General features: G+C 39.8%; 1 protein-coding gene across 1 annotated transcript in view; it reads right to left on the bottom strand.

Annotated features, from left to right (window-relative positions):
* LOC150077712 (clavesin-2-like) overlaps nucleotides 1–19,255 on the bottom strand; it is a 144,169-nt gene extending 124,914 nt beyond the window's left edge. The window contains exon 1 of the mRNA XM_090385218.1: nucleotides 19,162–19,255. The gene's annotated coding sequence lies outside the window, so the exon portion shown is untranslated. The remainder of the gene's footprint in view (nucleotides 1–19,161) is intronic.
* Between the last annotated feature and the right edge of the window lie 246 nt (nucleotides 19,256–19,501).

Genomic DNA, 19,501 nt, shown 5'->3' with positions numbered 1-19,501 from the left:
AGCATTGCTATATTTTTTCATAATTTTGGTGGATGACCTCTGACGAAGACACAAAAATTATGAAAGACTTGGCAATGTATTTCCTCCTTGGTCGTTTGTTCAAATTTTCACTTGGTACATATTCTTTCAATTATTACCCTTACTGAATTCTTTACCCCCCCCCCCCCTACTTCGTTCACACAGCCTTTCGCTACCAGGGTACACTGTACTTTCTTTGCTTCTACCTTTTATCATATATTATATTCTGCACTAAATAAATTTGTTCATTTATCTTATAGACATTATGGCTGTAGGGTACTTTTTGCGATAGCAGTGTCCCTGAGCCATAACTTATTCTATTATAACTCTGTCTTATCTCTTTCTGCTTTCCTACATCTTTTCTATTACTTTATTATTATTATATATTATTATTTATATATATATATATATATATATATATATATATATATATATATCTGATAATTAAAATAAATATGATATTTAAAATAAAAACATCAGCCAGTAGTACGGCAATAATGCAGAGCGAAACGAAACGTAAAATAATATAAAACAAACAGGGAAGGGAAAGTAGCGGTAGTAGGACAAAATTTAAATTTGGTACGACAAATAAAGATTTATTTATTTATTTAAAAGGTAGTCGATAATCCCCTGTATAATTTAGTCAATTAAGTCATTAAACCCAATTAATAAAACATGATGTAAATTTAAAATAATGCCAATTATACATAATTTAGCGGAACCCCCTCGAAGGTACCATTTCCAAAAGACGTGAAATATCACCAAAAAAGGGTTAAAGAAACTACCAAAAAAAAACTACCTAAAGAAACTACCACGAGGCCAATAATGGTCATGGAATCGCTGCATTTCAATCGTCAACGTCATTTCAATTTTCAACGATTGAAATGCAGCGATTCCATGACCATTATTGGCCTCGTGGTCTTCTGTCGATATGGGGCATGATGGTCAGTCTATTATTTTGATATTTTAGTTTTTTGGTAGTTTCTTTAACCCTTTTTTTTTGGTGATATTTCACGTCTTTTGGAAATGGTACCTTCGAGGGGGTTCCGCTAAATTATTTATAATTGGCATTATTTTAAATTTACATTATTTTATTAATTGGGTTTAATGACTTAATTGACTAAATTATACAGGGGATTGTCGACTACCTTTTGTCCTACTACGCTACTTTCCCTCCCCAGTTTGTTTATTTTATATTATTTTGCGTTTCGTTTCGCTCTGCATTATTGCCGTACTACTGGCTGATGTTTTTATTTTAAATATCATATTTATTTTAATTATCAGATATAATTAGGCATCATGTGGAGGATGTGCATTTGCTGCCTCTAATGATAGCTACATAGCCATATTTATTTATTTTTATCACTTTTGCCTAACTTTTACCTCACATAATATATATATGTAAGAAAGTAATAAAAAGTAGATAATAAAATCCTGTACATCAGGCAGCCCAAACCCAGGGAACCAGCAAAAATTAATAAGTAAATAAATACAAATAAAAAGTGAAAAAAAAATTAATAAAATAAAATATAATAAATTTAAAAAATAAATAAATAAAATAATAATAAATAAATAAAAATTAGAAAAAAAATAAAATATAAAATTTAAAAAAATAAAAAGAGAAAAGAAAAAAAGAGGGGGAAAAAAGTATATACATATGTATATATCTGATCCCGCACTGGCCTTTGGCCAGTGCCAGCAATGGTCTCCACTAGAAAGGCTAGGAGGTATTCCGTAGTTGAATGAAAAGCTTTTCTCCGGCGATCTAAAGGATGACGAACAAATTCTTGCAGGGACTGGAAATTTTTTTTCTGATGCTCAGGAAGTCCGGCTCATTTCCGGGGACAGTGATACTGTTGGAGAGAAGAAGGGTCTGTCGAAGATCTAGGTATTGATGGCAATGGTATAAAATATGTACCCAGTCTTCTGGGTCACCACAAGAACAGAGAGGTGATTCAGCGAGGTTGAAAGTTATAAGTTTGGCATTAAGGGAGCCATGACCAGAGAGTAAGTAGAGAGTGTACAGACCAGGATGAAACCATTTTTGAGTGGACTCTAACGTGGCAAAGGTGAGGTTTGGGATGAAGTTTAAAGTAACGAGACCCTTAGAGGTAGCGGACCATCTGTCTTACCAGCTCTGCATCAAAATATTCAGACAGCGTCTTTTCTTTGCCTTGGGATCCACAGTGACATCGATGGTAATGCCAATAAAGGTGACAGGGACAGCGTGCCTAATGTAGAAGCACAGGCCTCGGTACATAAGAAAGAGATCGAGGGGCAGACAGCCGTTAAGGACCTGCAAAGCAGGAATAGACAGTCCTACAGGCCCTGCACATTGCTAAAAGCATTTTACGTTGAATGCTGTGAAGTTCAGTCCGTACTGAAACCTTAACATGCCAGAACCAGTTAGCCGCGCCATTGGAAAAAAATTGTAGAAACACAGCTTTGTAATATAACCGAAGAGAACGAGAATTAAGACCCCAAGATTGTTTAGAGAGACGCAGAAGTGAGAAGGTATATTTTTTGACTTTCTCTGAAAGATCTTCCAAGTGTTTAGTAAATGTAAGTTTACTATCAATGATCAGACAAAGAAATATTAGAGAAGAAACCATGGAAAGTGATTTGTTTTGAAGTTTTACAACAGGTGGCCGTGAAATATTAAGCGAACCCTTAACCAGCATTTTAGTTTTCGATGAGGATATGGATAATGTATTTGTGGTGGACCATTGAGAGAGATCTGACATGATTAAGTTGGCAGTACTTTCAAGGGAGGCACGGGAATTACCCTGGATCAGCAGGGTGAGATCGTCTGCATAAGCCAGTTTGGAAGTATAAGGAATAGTTTTAAGGAGCCATTCGTCAAGAACGATGTTCCAGAGAAGTGGTCCAAGAAGAGAGCCTTGGGGGGCAGCCCCTAGTGATAGAGCGGGAGATGGAGTTAGATCCAGAAATAACAGAAACTGTACGGTTTTCAAAATACCTTCTTAAAAGGTTATAGAGAGGAAGAGGACAATCGGCAGCACGTAAGCGAGCAAACAAACTAGACCATCATAACAGATCAAACGCTGCAGAAAAATCAACAAAAATAGCAAGAACGTATTTAGAATTTGCAGAGTTAACTTGAGAAAGGAATTCGACGACTGCTTCTTCAGTTTCTCGTCCAGTTCGGAAACCATATTGATTGTCTGATACAAGAGGTGTTCGTGAACAGTGAAGTGCGTCTTATAGCAATCAGCATTTCAAGCCTTTGGACCAAATGCGATAACGGAGCAATAGGACGGAAGGACTTGCCTATTTGAGTGTTTGAAGGTTTAGGAATTAAACTAGTTTAAGAAGAACTATCTTCCAGATAACAGGGAATGTACTTTCATTCGTACATTTGTTAAATAGAGTCCGAAGAACCATTGGACGTAGCTTGTGGAATTTTTGATAAAGATGCCCTCATGAAGGTAGAGGCCCGGACAACCAGAGTTAATTTTTATGACAGCTGTGTCCATCTCCAGCTGCGTAAATGGCTGAGATTCAGAAGTAGTAGTGTAGGAGTTATTGAGCTGTCTTATTTGTTGATGAGTAGTCAAGTCATCCTCTGGGCGATCACAAGGGAGCAGATTGTCCAAGATAGTGTTGATGGTGTCCTTTCAAATGAGAGTTTCGGTGCCGTTTGCGGGTACCGACCAATAAACAGTAGGGGAATAGGATTTATTCCTCGTAATGCGATAAACAAGGTCCCATGGGTCCCGATTGCCAGTAGAAATAATAAAGTTCTGCCAAGATTTTATTTTACAGGTAGTGATGGTTTTGACCTATTGTCTTTTGAGAGCCTGATATTCTGTTTTAAGACTTTCGACGTCGGGAGGTTGCCAGTTCCTGCGATGTCGTTGGTAAGTACGCCTAGCCCGATGCACTTGCTGACGAAGCAGAGTAAGTTCTCGGTTCCACCACGGAGTGGGATGAGAAGACTGAATTTTCTTTTTGGCTACTTTATAACAGCCGTGGCTGAGAGCATCATTAACATAGGAAGCTAATTCAGAATCTATAAAGTGGCGGATGAAGTTTATAGTTTCAATTGGGAAATCAGTGTTGATTGAGTCATTAAACCGGTTCCACGTGATGCGTCGCAAAGAAAGTCTTCTAAGGTCCTGTAGTGGAGGATTATATGAGTGTGCAGAGCAAGTCACGGAGAAGGTGATCGCACGATGGTCACTTAAGCAAATGTTAGTATTTACTGTCCAGTCATTAATGTTTGAAGAAACGGTGTAAGAAGTAGTAGTGATGTATATATTTGATTCGCCATTTAGAGAGCAGAAGGTATAAGGTGAACCGGGTTCATTTAGAACCGTCAGCTCATGTGAAAGGAGAAAGTTTTCTATGAGTGAACCCCCCCCCCCCCCTTGTTATCAGTATGGTCGGAGTGCCATAGACGGGATTTGGCGTTAACGTCTGACATTATAATAAGTTTGGCAGTACCTACCAAAGAAATAACTTGATCGAGGTAGGCAAGATGAAGTGTAATGTCGGAGGTTGGTGGGCAGTATAGTGAAACTAGAAAGTAAGAGCCATGAGGAGTAGACACTTATGCAGACCATGTTGATTAGTAAGACTAATTATGTTGACTACGTCCAATTTAGAATTAACTATGACGAAGGCCATACGTGGTTCAGCATGTTCCGGCTGAATAACCCTAAAAGAGATAGGGTATCCGGTTATTTTACCGCGGAAATGGTATGGTTCTTGTAAGGCTATAATATCGTATTTAATTTCGTCGGTTACCTTTCGGACTTCATCGGCCACCAATCGTGACCGCTGAGCATTCACTTGAAGCAGGCTAAGTTCAGACACTGATTCATCTGCAGATGAAGAACTGGTAAAAGACAATGTATCCATAGTTGATCCGTTGTCTTACAAGATCTATGATACGCAAAAGTTCTGGAAATTTGTAGTCACGAATTGCCTCATTCGCAGCGGTCCTCAATCGTGCAATCTCTATAGTTCTTTTATATTCAGGACAGTTAGGATCGCGGATAGAGTGCCGAAAGTCTGTTTTACGCCTCTTGCAATTTATGCAGCCGGCAGGCTAATCCTTATGAGGGCATTCTGCATGCACATGACCACTACAGGCACAATGTCCACAGGATGGGGAGTTATGGGTACAGTATTGTGTTGTGTGCCCATATCCCAAGCACAAAAAAGCACTTAGTAACTATTGTAAATGGCCTATGCCTATGTGAGCTACAAGCAAGAAATATTGTCTATTGGCGAAATACACCTGTAAATTTTTGGGGAGAAACTGATTACCCAGTGTACTAATGACAAGGACCTTGACTTAATTGTGAGTCTGAACGAGGTTTCTTTCTTAATCTCCTCCATTGTAAAGTCATAGTCAGCTAGATTTTTATTGTACAGTTCTTCTATTATGTCCTCCTTACTTAGATCCTTGGGCGCGTCGTAGATAATTATGGAAGGGTTACTTTTTTTAGGAAACTCCCGTAGAGATTCTAGCAGAGGACAGGGAATCTGATGTTGAGATGCTATTTAAGTTCGACTTAGAGGCCGTTTCCAAAATTACGCTTTTCTTGCGTGATGATTTGATTGATTTTATTTTGACTGTTTTAAATTCTGTCTTCAAAGTATTGGTTACCAAGGTTTTTACATCAGCGCTGCTTTTAAAATTGCTGTTCTCTAACGCTCTAAGTACCATTACATTCTCACTAGGTTTAGCTATTATTTCCTTCAGTATGGGTCTATTTCGGGCTACATCAGCATAAGATCTAACAGAAGGGGATCCCTGTAGCAGGAGGTCCTCATTTTGCACTTTCCTATCAGCAGGGTCCTGAACTTCTGGCTCTTGTACATAATTTGTTTTATTTGGAGTTATTGGGGAAAATGTTTCTATTATTTTGTCTAGAAGATTAGCTCGCATATTTATTTCATGATTAGTGGCCTTCAGTATTTCATTTTCTATCAGGAGGGCCGTTGTTCTTCCTCAAGTTTGAACCATTTGTCCATAATAGCATCTCCTGCCTTTTTAGTTACTCTATTGGTCTCTTCCAGAACAAAGCTCCTCATATCTTTACGCATTTCTGAAATCACCTCATAGACCGAAGATGCGTCCTCAGTAATATTTAATTCTTCAGTCGTTTTGTTACCTTCAGAATTTGCGTTTGTCCCAGCTTATTGATCAGTAGATAAACCACCAGCAATATCTTTCTCAGGAGATGATTGTGGCATTTTCGGAAGCAATAAGGGGGTGCTGTCGTTTCCTCCCTCAGATATATCTGTATGTTTTCTGACACTAGTATTATTTCCATCCATACTGATTCCCGATTCCATGTTATCCAACATCTTCAACAATTTCTCCTCCACTTTACACTCAGTTATTTCAAGATTATCTAGCTTACTACCAGAGATGAATACACCTCTGGCATTCCCCTCACTGAATAACTCCTCATGTGTGAATGTCGATGAATGATATTCATTTAGTTTGTTAGCTACCTGAGCAGGATCATCAACAGTTGACCCATCGATATCAAGTGGACCAATCTGACTCATCCCCTTCCTTCTAGAGTTTACATAAGAAAAGAACACTTTGCTGTTTTTTCTTTGCATCACTTGCCGAAGATTTCTCCTAATCAGCCTTCGCCTGCCTAACCTCCTTTGTAACTTCGTTACAGATCAACTTGTATCTATCATAGGCTTCTGTGTCACGTGTTAATTTCTGTATCCCATGCATTTTTCTTCTCTGCCATATGTCTCATTAGTTCATCTGATATCCATTTAGGCCTAAACCTTGAACAATATTTCTTAGTTGGTACGTAAAGCCTAGTAGCTTCCAAGATAAGTTCTTTGAATGCTTCCCATTTTGAATTTGCTGTTGGTAACATCATCAGTTGGTCCCACTGTATAGAATTTAAATACTGTCTCAGACCATCGTAGTCGCCTTTACGAAAGCAATACCCCTTCCCTTTACCCCTCATGGTAGTTACCTCTTTGAGTAAATCCCAATTCAGCACACTGTGATCACTGCCACCTAGTGGTTCATTTATCTGCAGATTCTTAATGCATGAAGAATCACTACTGATAATCAAATCAAGAGTATTACTCCCTCTAGTTATCTCCCCAACATGCTGATGTAGAAAACAATTATCCAATAAATCCACAAAAGCTTTGCTACTGTGTAAGTGACCAACCCACAAATTCCAGTCAATTTCTGTGAAATTAAAATCCCCCATTGTAATACTCTCTGATTTACAGGCTCACTCTATTTCCCTGTACAGTTTCTTATGCTCATCAGAGTCATTAGGCCTATAGCACACTCCTACTCTCAATTTTGATCTCCCAATGCTTATGTCACACCAAACTGACTCGAAACTGCACTGTCCAGCGATGTCGACTGGCTTTACTTCCTTGGATTTTGTTTCTTAACTAATAGCATAATCCCTCCTCCCTTCCTATCCCATCAGCATTGAGCATGCTCAATGCTGATGGGATTCTTCCTCTAGCTCAGAATAATCACCTGAGAGGGCATAAATTCAAATTGAGAAAGACAGATGTAGGATAGACATGCTGGAAATTTGCCTTTAGCCAGCGGGTGGTTGGTTGGCGGAACAGACTTCCATCCCTTGTAGTGGAGGTTGATAGCCTAAATAAGTTTAAAGCTCAGCTGGACAGGTATTTTGAACGAACAGAGGGGTGAAGTGGAAGTGGGTTTTTTTTTGGCTGATGCTGCATAAGCTTGCTTTCTTGCATCAAATGCCTCTACTAATGCTAATGCTGTCTATCCTTTCTGTAGACGTTGTCTGCGCGTGTAGCACAGTGGTGTCTTCCCCATACCGGATGGAAAAGGCCTGGGTTCGAATCCCGTCGATGACGCGACGAACTTTAATGGGCTTTTTTCACTCCGTGGCTGAGTTACGTGGCCTCATGCGTAGATAGCAAAGTTTTTCTTCCCAGTTACTGGGGTTTTTTCGACCAGCAAACAGGCAAATCAACCATAGAACATACACAATTTACAGCACAAATACGGGTTAATGTGTTTAATTACGGGTAACTCTAAAATCATAATTTGATTTTTTTCGGTAGACGTACTCCCCAAAGTCCAGTTCTGCATTCCTTATATCTGTGTGACACCACGTCTCTTATATCCCAACAATATCTGCCTTTGATGCTTTGAGAAATTCCTCAAATTTATTTACCAAACTCTTAGCATTGGTGTACAAGCAAGTATACATGCACCTGTTCTTCTTCTTAGCTACTCTAACCCAACCCATGCGTTTACTTGTACCGCAATGACCCCCAGCAGTCTCTGAAATATCCTGCATCTTGTTTTCCAGGCTTCTGCTCATTCCAATAGAAGCAGTGCAAGTATCACTTTCACATCTCCCAGTGGCTACTGTTAATCTGTTAGTCCTTGTATCCCCCCCAAGCTAGCAGTTTTCCGACCCACTAACAGTGCCTCGATAGCATCAGCAAATATTCTTGCACCCTTTCTATTTAAGTGTATCCCATCCCTGTAGAAGCAGTCCTTTCTGTTAACAAATGCAGACTAGGCTGAAAAAAAATTCTTCCCCTTCAGCCTTGCACAATCTTTCCAGGGCCGGAAGTTGATGGAGAGTTATAGTAACTCTCCATCAACCAACACTTATCCTTTAACATGTATGTTAATATACACGTTAAAGGATAAATGATAGAGGGGATACACGTAAACAAAGGTGGTGCAATAGTTTTTTCCAGTATTATTGAGGATACCTTGAAGGGTTAGGGAAACTGCTAGTTAGGGGGGATGTGGGTAATACTGACACACGTTTATCTGATAATATTGGTCAAAGTAACTCCTGCACATACCTTAAAAGAGTTCTTATCTGTTATCCCAACTGGACATATTATTTAGATGTTCTGGGGGCAGAAACGTTTCACGTGAGCTAATGCCAGGGAGGGAGCCTAAAAAACTTCGAGGGTTGTGTTAGGGTTGTTAAATATACAAGAACAGTAAGTATTAATTGTTTATACAGTAATGTTAGAAGTGTCGTTAATGAGCGAATTGGAACTGCTGAGCGAATGTTAAAATGAGCGAATTCGAACTGCTGGTTAAAACAAGAAACGCGGACATAATAGGGCTTACAGAGACGTGGTGCCACCCGGAAATTAGGGTTTCAGTACGGCTTGTATAATGTATTTAGAAGGATAGAGTAGATAGAAGGGGTGGTGGGGTAATGCTTCTTATCAGAAGCAGCCTGGGTGCAACGATAGCTTTCCCGGATTCAGACGTTTCACACGATATTATAGAATCTGTATCGTTTGAGATAGTTGAAAACAAAAGTATAATGCGAGTAGGAGTAATCTACAGACCAGGTGATTGTGAAGATTATGACAAAAGCCTCTACATGCAAAAGGAATGGGCAAGTAAGCGTCAATGCCTTATTATGGGTGATTTCAATTTGCCTCTAATTGATTGGAGTAAATGGGAAGGAAACTCGACATGGGGAACAAAATTTTAAATCAACTAGATGACCTGTTATTTTTATCAACATGTCAGGGAAAGTACAAGAGAAAAGAATATCCTAGACCTCATCATCACACATGAATCAGTTGACATAACAGGGCTGACAGTAGAGGAACCATTAGCCGGAAGTGATCACGGAGTTCTACGGTGGATGATGACAAGAGAGGTAGTAGAAGTAAAAGGCAAAGGAATGGGTTTTAATTTCAGAAAAGGAAATTACGATGCCTTAAGGTACTACATGGCCTCTATTAACTGGGTAGATATCGTGCAGAGAATGAGTTCAATTGAACTGTGGTACGCTTTTAAAACATTAATCACAGATGCCTTGAATGCGTATATACCATTAAAAAATACTCCACGAGAAGGGTTCCAAGTTGGATCAATAGTGAAGTTGCCGCATTACTTGAGCAGAAAAAGGTGGCATGGAAAGGTTACAGAACAATAAAAAGTACTGAAGCCTATAACAGCTACAAGGTAATGCGTAATACAGCCACAGAAAAGGTTCGACAGGCAAAGGCACTTTATGAGTAATCACTAGCAAACAGAGCAAAGAGGGGGGATAAGGAATTCTTCACATATATAAATGCCAAGAAGAGCAGGCAAACCAGATCGGACCTTTACTTAAGGGAAAGGGGACAGTAATAAATACACAAGCTGCAGTTGCAGATGAACTCAACAGTTATTTTGCATCGATATTTACAAATTAAAAGCCTTTTGTGGCAATGGGAAATTGTGGGAGCAAAGTTAAATATGTAATTAATGATATTGAAATTTCGCAAGATTATTTAATGAAAAACCTTTCGAGCCTTCAGGCCAGTAAATTTCCTAGAGTTGATGGAATATACCGTATAATCTTAAGGGAGGCGGCAAGCGAGTGCATTGAACCATTGAGGCTAATTATGCGAGCATCACTAGACTCTGGGGAGATTCCCTTGGATTGGAAAAGTGCCAATGTGTCTTCCATACAGAAGGGTGGCTCTAAGAGTGAAATTATCGACCTGTCAGTCTGACTTCAGTGGTAGGGAAAATCATGGAGGCAATGATCAAGGATGGAATTCAAGAACATTTGGATCGAATTGAAATTCTCAAGGATACTCAGCATGGTTTTGTAAAGGGAAAATCATGTTTAACAAATTTGGTTCGCTATTTCGAACGGGTCACACACCAGCTGGATTTAGGGAATAATTTCGGTATTGTTTATTTAGATTTCAGCAAAGATTTTGACTCAGTCCCACATGAGCGGTTGCTTTATAAGCTGGAACAGGCTGGAATCACTGGGAAAATCCTTAGATGGATAGCAGGATGGCTTCAGGGAAGGATGCAGAAGGTTGTGATAAATGGCTATTCCCCAGATTGGGTTTATGTAAGAAGTGGGGTTCCCCAAGGATCAGTATTAGGACCACTGTTGTTTTTAATTTTCATAAACGACATCGATGAAGGGATAGAGGGCGTGATGTCTAAAATTTCAGATGATGTTAAAATTGGTAGAGTATTTAATGATCACTGTCAAGCTGAGCTTCTTCAGAGAGATCTAGATAGACTTCAGAAATGATCAGAAAAATGACAGCTATGCTTTAATCCAACAAAGTGTAAGGTATTACACCTGGGAAACAGCAATGCCAAAATAACTTATTCAATTGGTAGATTTCAACTAAACCCAGTAATGGAGGAAAGGGACTTGGGTGTTACGGTACGGTCAGGCATGAAATTCTCTGAGCATTGTAAACAGGTTGCAAGGAAGGCCCATGGTGTCCTATCGATGATCTATTGAACTTTTGCAAGTAGAGATAGGTACGTGATAATCCCATTATATAAGGCTTTTGTTATTCCACACTTGGAATACTGTGTTCAAGTATGGAGACCGCACCTAAAGAAAGGCATCGAGCTTCTTGAGAGGGTGCAGAGACGGGTCACTCGCCTCGTGAGATCGGAAAAAGGGCGTCCTTATGAAGAAAGACTTGGAATATGTGGCTTGCAGAGTTTGGAAACGAGACACCTTAGAGGAGGTTTGATTGAGGTGTTTAAGGCTCTGAGAGGCATCAGTAAAATGAATGAGGACGAAAAAATTTTCAAGATTATAAATGATGCTAGAACTACGGGACATAAATTCAAGTTACGGGGGGAAATGTTTAGATTGGACTGCAGGAAGTTTTATTTTAGCCAGAGAGTTATAAATCACTGGAATAAGTTACCAACATGGGTGGCAGAGGCTGACAGTTTGGAGAAATTCAAAGGTCATCTGGATAGTACCTTCGGGTCAGGGAAGCGCTTAGGATGATAGGTTTAATTTTCTTTTTTTTATTAATTATTATTATTTATTTGTTTTATTTTTTTATCATTGTTTTGTTCGTATTTTTTTTTTTTTGGCTGGTGTAGCATAAGCCATACGCTTTCTTGCACCATGCGTCCATTACTAATTCTAATACTAATACATCAGTGATCAATGAATTGTGACCACCCCATCCGTAAGGGACTATGCTGTGTTGCTCACAGTTTAAAAAAAAAAAACAAACAGCTGCATACACTCAAGTAGTGGTAATTTGCATCTGGTCATACAAGTAAAAGTGATAAAGTAGTAGTTACAGGACATAGTAAAGATATCACAGTAGTAGTTACAGGACATAGTAAAGATATCACAGAGTTTTAAAAAGGCGTGATTGCGGGAGCTTGTGCATTTGGTATTTCCATATCATAAATGGCACATCCTCTTGATTGCTCGTGGCTCACTGTGGTCAAGGTGTATTGAACAGGCCAAACCACCTGCTGCTGATAGAACTATAAAGAATTATGCAAGGTGGACATTCCTGGTGAGCAAAGTGTTCAACACGTATGGGCTCAATGGCAAGTTAATGTGCAACAGTTGACATTGCAATCAGTGGCGGATTATCCATTATGACAATGAGGCATGTGCCTAAGGGCCCCAAGCCAAAACATATTCTTATAGTGTTCTAAAATAGATTAATGTTTTCAGTACACATAAAAATCTTGATTAATTTAAGCAAAAAATTCAAAAATACAAAATTTCATTTCTTTGCCACCTAACTTTTATTTATTTTTTATTCTTTTTTTTTATTATTATTTTTTGGGGTCCCCAAATATAATTTGCCTAGGGGCCCCAACTATCCCTAATCCGCCACTGATTGCAATACGGTATGAGGAATGCAACAATATTCCAAATGACAATGTGCTGCACACTCAGACATGGGGTCCCAGAGCAGAGGACCCTAGAGACATCCTCTTCTCATCATTGATCATCATCAATAGCAATGCTGTAATGCCAGAAACATGCCTATTGACAATGGGGGAATGTAAACAAGTGTGCTGGTTGGATGAGTCCAAAAATGCCTGGTGCAGTATGCCAAAAAATGCCTTCATGTGTGTTACAAGCAGCATGAGTCCATGGGCCCATTGTGTACGGGTGCCCACTATCCAGGTAGGTGGTGGTGTTTGCTTAATCTTGCACCCATTTTTCTGGACCCCTGCTGCATATGGACCAACGTTTCACTGTGGAAGTTGCCAGTATACAGAGCGGCAGATACAGAGTCGCGCATGATTCGTGAAAATTCCCAACAAAGACTTCAGGGGATATTCATGTGTTGTTGTTGTGGACCCCAGGGTTTCCCCTATTAGCCGCTATTTTACTCCTTGTGTTGAGGCTCACGCCAAAACCGGCCATTTGTATGTAGTGTGTTGGGTGTGTAAATTTTATGATTTGTTATGTAATCGGCCGGTACCTGGTTCTTAGCAAATGGGAAGCAGCAACACCCGGTCACAGCGTTAAACCCCCCATCCCCGCCACGTGGAGGTGGCCAGGATCTACTACCTTCATGCCAGTCTATACCGGAACAAAGTTCCAGGATAGGCAAAGTTGTGAGAAAAGGAAAATGGAGAAAAAAAAAATTGCTGGAAAAGTTAGGGGTGGTGGGGAAGGAAAGAAGTGCAGCGGGGAGTCAGAGAAGGGACCCGCAGTAATAGGAAGTTAAGAGAAATTGAGAAAAGATAAAAGAGAAAAAAATGGAGGAGGTGGAGGCAATTTTCAGCCTTTGTAGAAGCCACATGTCGTGGTGAAATCCTATCCTAATTTAGGATTAGCAATTCCTATCCTGCGAGCAGGATTAGGCGATGTCAAGCGCATCCTCAATAGATCCTTCAGCTTGAAGTGTAGCTCTTCCAACGTTGAAGATTGGTTTGGCACTCCCATCGTTTGATAGGAAATCCTCTTGGTGCAAAGGCGTATCAGAACTCTACACCGGACCAGGAGAAGGTTCGGTAGTTGCAGCAATCCTTAATTGCATTGTTAGATAGGTATCCAATGGCATGCCACAGCTGAAGCACTAGAGTCAAACTACATACTGTATACACTATTTACGATTTCTAACATAGTAGGTTCGTCACTCCAATCAATTAGGATTTAATTTCCATCACGATGTATCACTGCAAATTCGTGAGACAAAATGCAAGAAGTAGCAGTTGAAGCTTTTATGAAATATTGAAATACAATATATTGATCAATTCTTTCTAGATAGCAGTTCCTGTGAAAGTCTGCAAAGAGAATGAGTCCTTGATCAAGTCTTCAGAGATAATTTGAGTCGTTGTTCAGGTCTTTCTCTTGATCCAGCTTCAGGCTATCTCAGGGCAGCAGCTCTAATTTCCTCTAGTCGTTTAAATGGTCGTGTTGCAAATAAGTTAAAAGCTTCAAATGCATCTTGTGATTGGATCAGAAGAGGTTTATTCTCCCTGTCGCAGGAACCAGTAATGAGTTGTAGTTCATTCCGTAAGTCGGTATAATAGTGACACTCGAAAAGGATATGATCTGCGTCCTCTTCACCTCCACAGAGACAGAGGGGAAGGAGACAGTCCAAGTTTATACAGCTTGCTATTGAGGCTGCCGTGACCTGACAAAAGGTATGTTCCATATAGTCCAGGAGCAAACCACAATAGTTCCCTTTTCCTGAATTCCCTTACATTCGGCAAGTACTGTCTTGTTACCTTTCCCGTCTCCGATACAGACCAGTCATCCTGCCACTTATTAACCTAAATAGTGCGCAATCTTTCCTTTTCGGTTGTTATTGGAACAGTCAGGTCAAGTTCCACGTTATCAAGAGAAGTAGGATGTGTCTTTTTCAGGTGGTATCTCAAATATCTATACTTGACCTCATATTGTATTGGCATCCTTCCTGTCAGGAGCTGCAAAGCTGCAGTAGAAATTATCCTACAAGCTCTGGATAACATAAGAAGGGCAGCATGCTGTGCTTGCAATAGCTGTTTGATAATGGCACACTTGGTTGCTCTATAACCCCAAGCGTCAGCACCATATATGATAATGGTCAGGAATATAGTTATAATACAATCTCAGTGAGTGACCTTTAAGGCCCCCACTCTTGTCGTGTTACTTGTCTCATTCTAGATAATAATGACTTTCATTTTTCTTTAATGTATTTTGTATGGTGTATAAAACTCATACCATCATCCAGAATAATTCCCAAGTATTTTGTGGTTGAACTTTATTTAATAGCTTGTCCTTTATATTTTATTTTAGGGGACGGCCTCTGTCTATCCTGCCTTTAAGCAAGATCTGGGACGGTTTACTTGTAGATATCTGGAGTTTATGCTTGTCAGACCATACAGACAGCTCCTGCAGTACTCGGTTGGCAACATGTTCAAGAGACTTCCTGGAGTTTCCTTGGACCATGATGGTTTAGTCGTCTGCATGTGAGATCATGGTTGTTGCATCAAAATGTTTATTTAACCAGGAGTCGAACACTAAGTTCCAGCACAGGGGCCCAAGAACAGACTCCTGTGGGCATCCTCTGGTAACTTTTTTGACACTTGAATGGAACTGTAAGATGTAAAATCTTACATGTTAATATTTTAGAAATGAGTGAGCTTTATTTAAAATAAAGGTTAGGAAATAGCAAAATAGGACAGTAAACATTTTCAGTCACAAATATTTTTCTAGTCACTCACAAGGATTTAAAAATTAGACAAGGTTGAATTAGAGAAGGGAGCGGTAAGCTATCAGCAATTAGGGATACATTTCAGTTCCCACCATGGCAGCGACTACTGGCGAGCAGGTGGCCAGAAAGAACAAAAGGGCTCTAGACTGAACATCGTGGGTCATCCCTTTGTCGGCCAGGTAGTAAATACGGTCAAATTACTCTGGCTAGCAATCTATTTGCGTCTGACTGTCGGCGATGGCAAGGTTGTTGGAGCAATGTAAAATAAATCTGCTAAGTTTAACGAGGGGTGGCGAAGGTGACGGCGTACTTCAAAGCAGCGGATTGCCTGGGAAAAATTTGGAAATTTATTAAAATGAGCTCTGAATATACAGCTTGAGAAATTTTAAAGGACGAATAGGAAATGATGAAAATAAGACAAAATGAGAAGATTGGGTAAAATCTGAGAAAAGAGGCAGGCCCGACATAAGGAGGCGGTACGTGATTCAGATGACAAAAAGTGAGTGAACGGGGAGAGAAAAAACACAGTTGAGATTTCGTTTGTGTTTTTGTGAAGATGAGTTAGACACACACAGTTGAAGATTTCGTTGGTGTTTGTAGAAATGGGTTAGTAAAAACACACACAGTTGGGCTTTTGTTGGCGGTTTGTGGAGATGAGTTAGGAAAGACAGACGTGAGTTTTTTGACAGTGTTAGTGGGAAAACTGAGTAATAAGTTGTGTGGGGTTAGATAAGTCCTGTCCTGTCCTGTCAGCCAGTTAGGAAAGATCTGACAAGGTAAGATGGAGTAGTGAAGGGTTAGATAAGTAAGTGCAGTCAATAAGTTAAGAAAAGTCAGTGGAGTCTCATAATATAAGAGAACAGTCGAGTAGTCCGTTATCGGAAGGAAAGGGTAGTGGCCCGTATGCAGATGAATGAAGTATAAGGAGAATAAGCCTGTCCGTTGTCTAAAGGCAAGGGTAGTGGCCCGTATGCAAATAAGTCTGTCCGTCGTCGGAAGGCAAGGGTAGTGGCCTGTATGCAGATGATTGAAGTGTAAGGAGAATAAGCCTGTCCGTCGTCTAAAGGCAAGGGTAGTAGCCCGTATGCAAATGACTGAAGTGTATGGAGAAATAACCTGTCCGTTATAGGAAGATAGTGAAAGTGGCCAGCGTGAAAATAAGTAGTGTAAGGAAAGAAATAACCCTAATCCATCATCTGAAGGCAAGGCGCAGATAAGTGAGCTGAGAAGATAAAGTTGTATTTCCTAGTCCGCCAGAATAGCTGAACCGAAGGTTAAGTAGCAGTATCGAAGACGAGCCCATAATTTCCTAAAAGACACAAAGATGCCTATTCAGACGTAGACTACAACTCATGGAGAAACTTGAGGTTCTGAGATGAATGCAGTTGGTAAACGGTGATGCCATCCCCAGGCAAGGAGATGAAGGCCCCAAAACGGAGAAATCCGATTCTTAAAATTAAGTGACTAGATATATATAGTATTCTCCCTCACAAATAAAGGACTGTTGGAACTCTAATATCAGATTAGTATAATGTTTAGAAAGATGTTATAGGAAGGATATATAAATATATACATAAATATAGAGATAAGTCAGATGATAGTTTTGATTAATGCATAATTAGACATATGTAGAAAGGAAAAGGAGAGAAATTTGATATTTGTTATTAGTTATTGTCTAACATATAGGTATGATATATTTTGGAAGGGAAGGGTAGAGAAATACAGAGAAAGAAATAGCCTTATGAATGTAGCTAACCCTTGGGACCAGCATTAGCCCAGAAATTGATGTCAAATGTACTATCTGTCTTGATTAAAGAAAGTTGTGAAGTTATATTCCCCAAGACAAAATGGGGCACTAATTAAATTAAGAGTGAAATTCCTAAATCAATTTATAAGGTAAGAATAAGATTTATATAAGAGAAAGAGTGTGAACTAAACCTCTTAAGTAATTTATTGTTCATGTGTGGAGAAACAAGAAACTAAAATAAGTTTACGTAATGATATTGATTGAGTTGTATTGAAGTGGATAACCTTGTTTAGAGTAAAACCACTGTATTTAATTGTCATATATAACTGATAATACATAGGCAAATTTGAGAAATAATAATGTGCTTGAGAGTTAATTTTTGTATTTATATAAGTGTAAATAAAATGTTATGTTATATATTAATGTGTGTGTTGTTTGTCATTCTTGAACACTCGGCCTAGCCGAGGGGAGTTATAAATAATTGAGAAGTTCCCTCGAATTTGGAATTCTCCTGTAAAGTAAAGTCAGATGTGTAAGTGGGGAAATCAAATTAAGGTGGACAACAACACTCATAAGGGAACAAATAAACAAAATAAAAATTAAATAATTTTAAAAAAATAAAAATAAAAATATTTTTTTAATTCCACCCCCCACAGAACCACGCTTAACAATAAGCGAGCTCTGCGAAAAGTAGCTCATCAGCAACCGGTATATAGGTGAAGACAATTCAGCCTCCCAGAACCTCTCCAGGGCACTTTGCCACCAAAGGATGCCAAAGGCCCCTTTGAAGTCCACAAAGAGACCGAGCAGATATTTAGTCGTAGTTTCCCGCTGTATCTCAAAACGAGAAGCAATGGCATCTTCGGTTCCTGTACCCTTCGTAAATCCGAACTGTACAGGGGAAGAAAGTCCTTTCATAACATAAGTAGTCAGAAGTCGACTCGCAATAACTTTTTCAAGAGCCGTGCCCATAACAGGGAGTAAGGCAATAGGCCTATATGACAGCGGATCAGATTCTGGCTTCTTTGGATTTTTGAGAAGAATTTAAGTTAGCAACTTTCCAAATTGCAGGGAAAATACCTTGATTAAGACAAGAGTTGAATAATGTTGCAATAACTACAGGAACCGTTTTCCATCCCCAGCACAGACTGGCAGATACAGCGGCAACAGGAAGATAGAGTGAGTGTCGCGCATGCTCAGTCAAGTCAGAACTGCCAGTCAGAATAGGATTTACGCCAGGTTGGAGCTAGCGGTGACTTGCAGGCTGACCGTGATCATGACACTGAAGTGCAGGATTACTGAAGGGTTTTGCTAGGTGGGCAGTAATCAGGAATGTGAGAAGGCAGGGCGAAAGAAACTGTCTTGATGCCAATTCGCCAACTTAGCGGCTTGAAGCGCAGTATAAATTCCGTGAAAGCTCAAAATTAATAGTCAAAGTAAAGTTGAGTGTTTTCCAGGCAAAAAGCTGACAAGTTCCAAAATTCGGTTGCCAGGCATTTAGCAGACAAATTCAAACGTTTGATTGCCAAGTTTCTTCCAGCTTGTTGCCGAAGGCAGTCTCACAAGTAGAGCAGGAGCGTAAATAGGTCGGAGTTGTAAACTGCCTGTTTGTTATTTGGTTTTTAGGAGCATCAGCAACTAAGGCCATATTGCTCCGGGGATATGCGGTGGTCATTCCTGACCTTTCCGCATCCTCCGTATTTGGTGGTGATGGGCTCGAACCCCGATCTAATCAAGAAGCGTATGCTAGGCACTGCTGCTCCTTCCCGCCTGGCTACGGAGGCGCCGAGAGGGAGTTGTAAACGTCGTGCACTACAGGGCGAATAGCTCCCAACATAATGCAACTGCTTAACCTTGTGGTATAGCCGGTTGCATAAGCAAAGTCAGCAAATATGAAAACAGTACAGGCAAGAAACAAATCACGTATAAACAATAATTACCTAAAGTTTCGTGGTATTCTTCTTCACCAAGGATGCAGGGGATAACTCAGGAAGTCGCGGTACGAAAATATTACTGAGACTCGCTAAAAATTACATTAAACACCGCAACTTGACATAAACACTGACAACTTGAGGAATTCATGATTAGGCAACCGTCACACCGACGCGCACGCGTACTTCCCGTTTTATCAGTTGGTATAAACCACTTCCTCGGTCGACCTTCGTACACCAAAAACAAGTTTAAAGCGATATGATATACAAACAAAAATAAGGAGTAACCAAGTGTTATCGAACTGTTTTTTTTTTTCTATATTTTTGTTTTTATGTTAACTTCCTCCTA

The sequence above is a fragment of the Mastigoproctus giganteus genome, chromosome 11 (genome assembly GCF_048544385.1).
Source record: "Mastigoproctus giganteus isolate SK-2022 chromosome 11, ASM4854438v1, whole genome shotgun sequence".
Taxonomy (NCBI): Eukaryota; Metazoa; Arthropoda; class Arachnida; order Uropygi; family Thelyphonidae; genus Mastigoproctus; species Mastigoproctus giganteus.
Note: the sequence above shows the minus strand (reverse complement) of the source record. Positions and strands in the feature narration are given on the sequence as shown.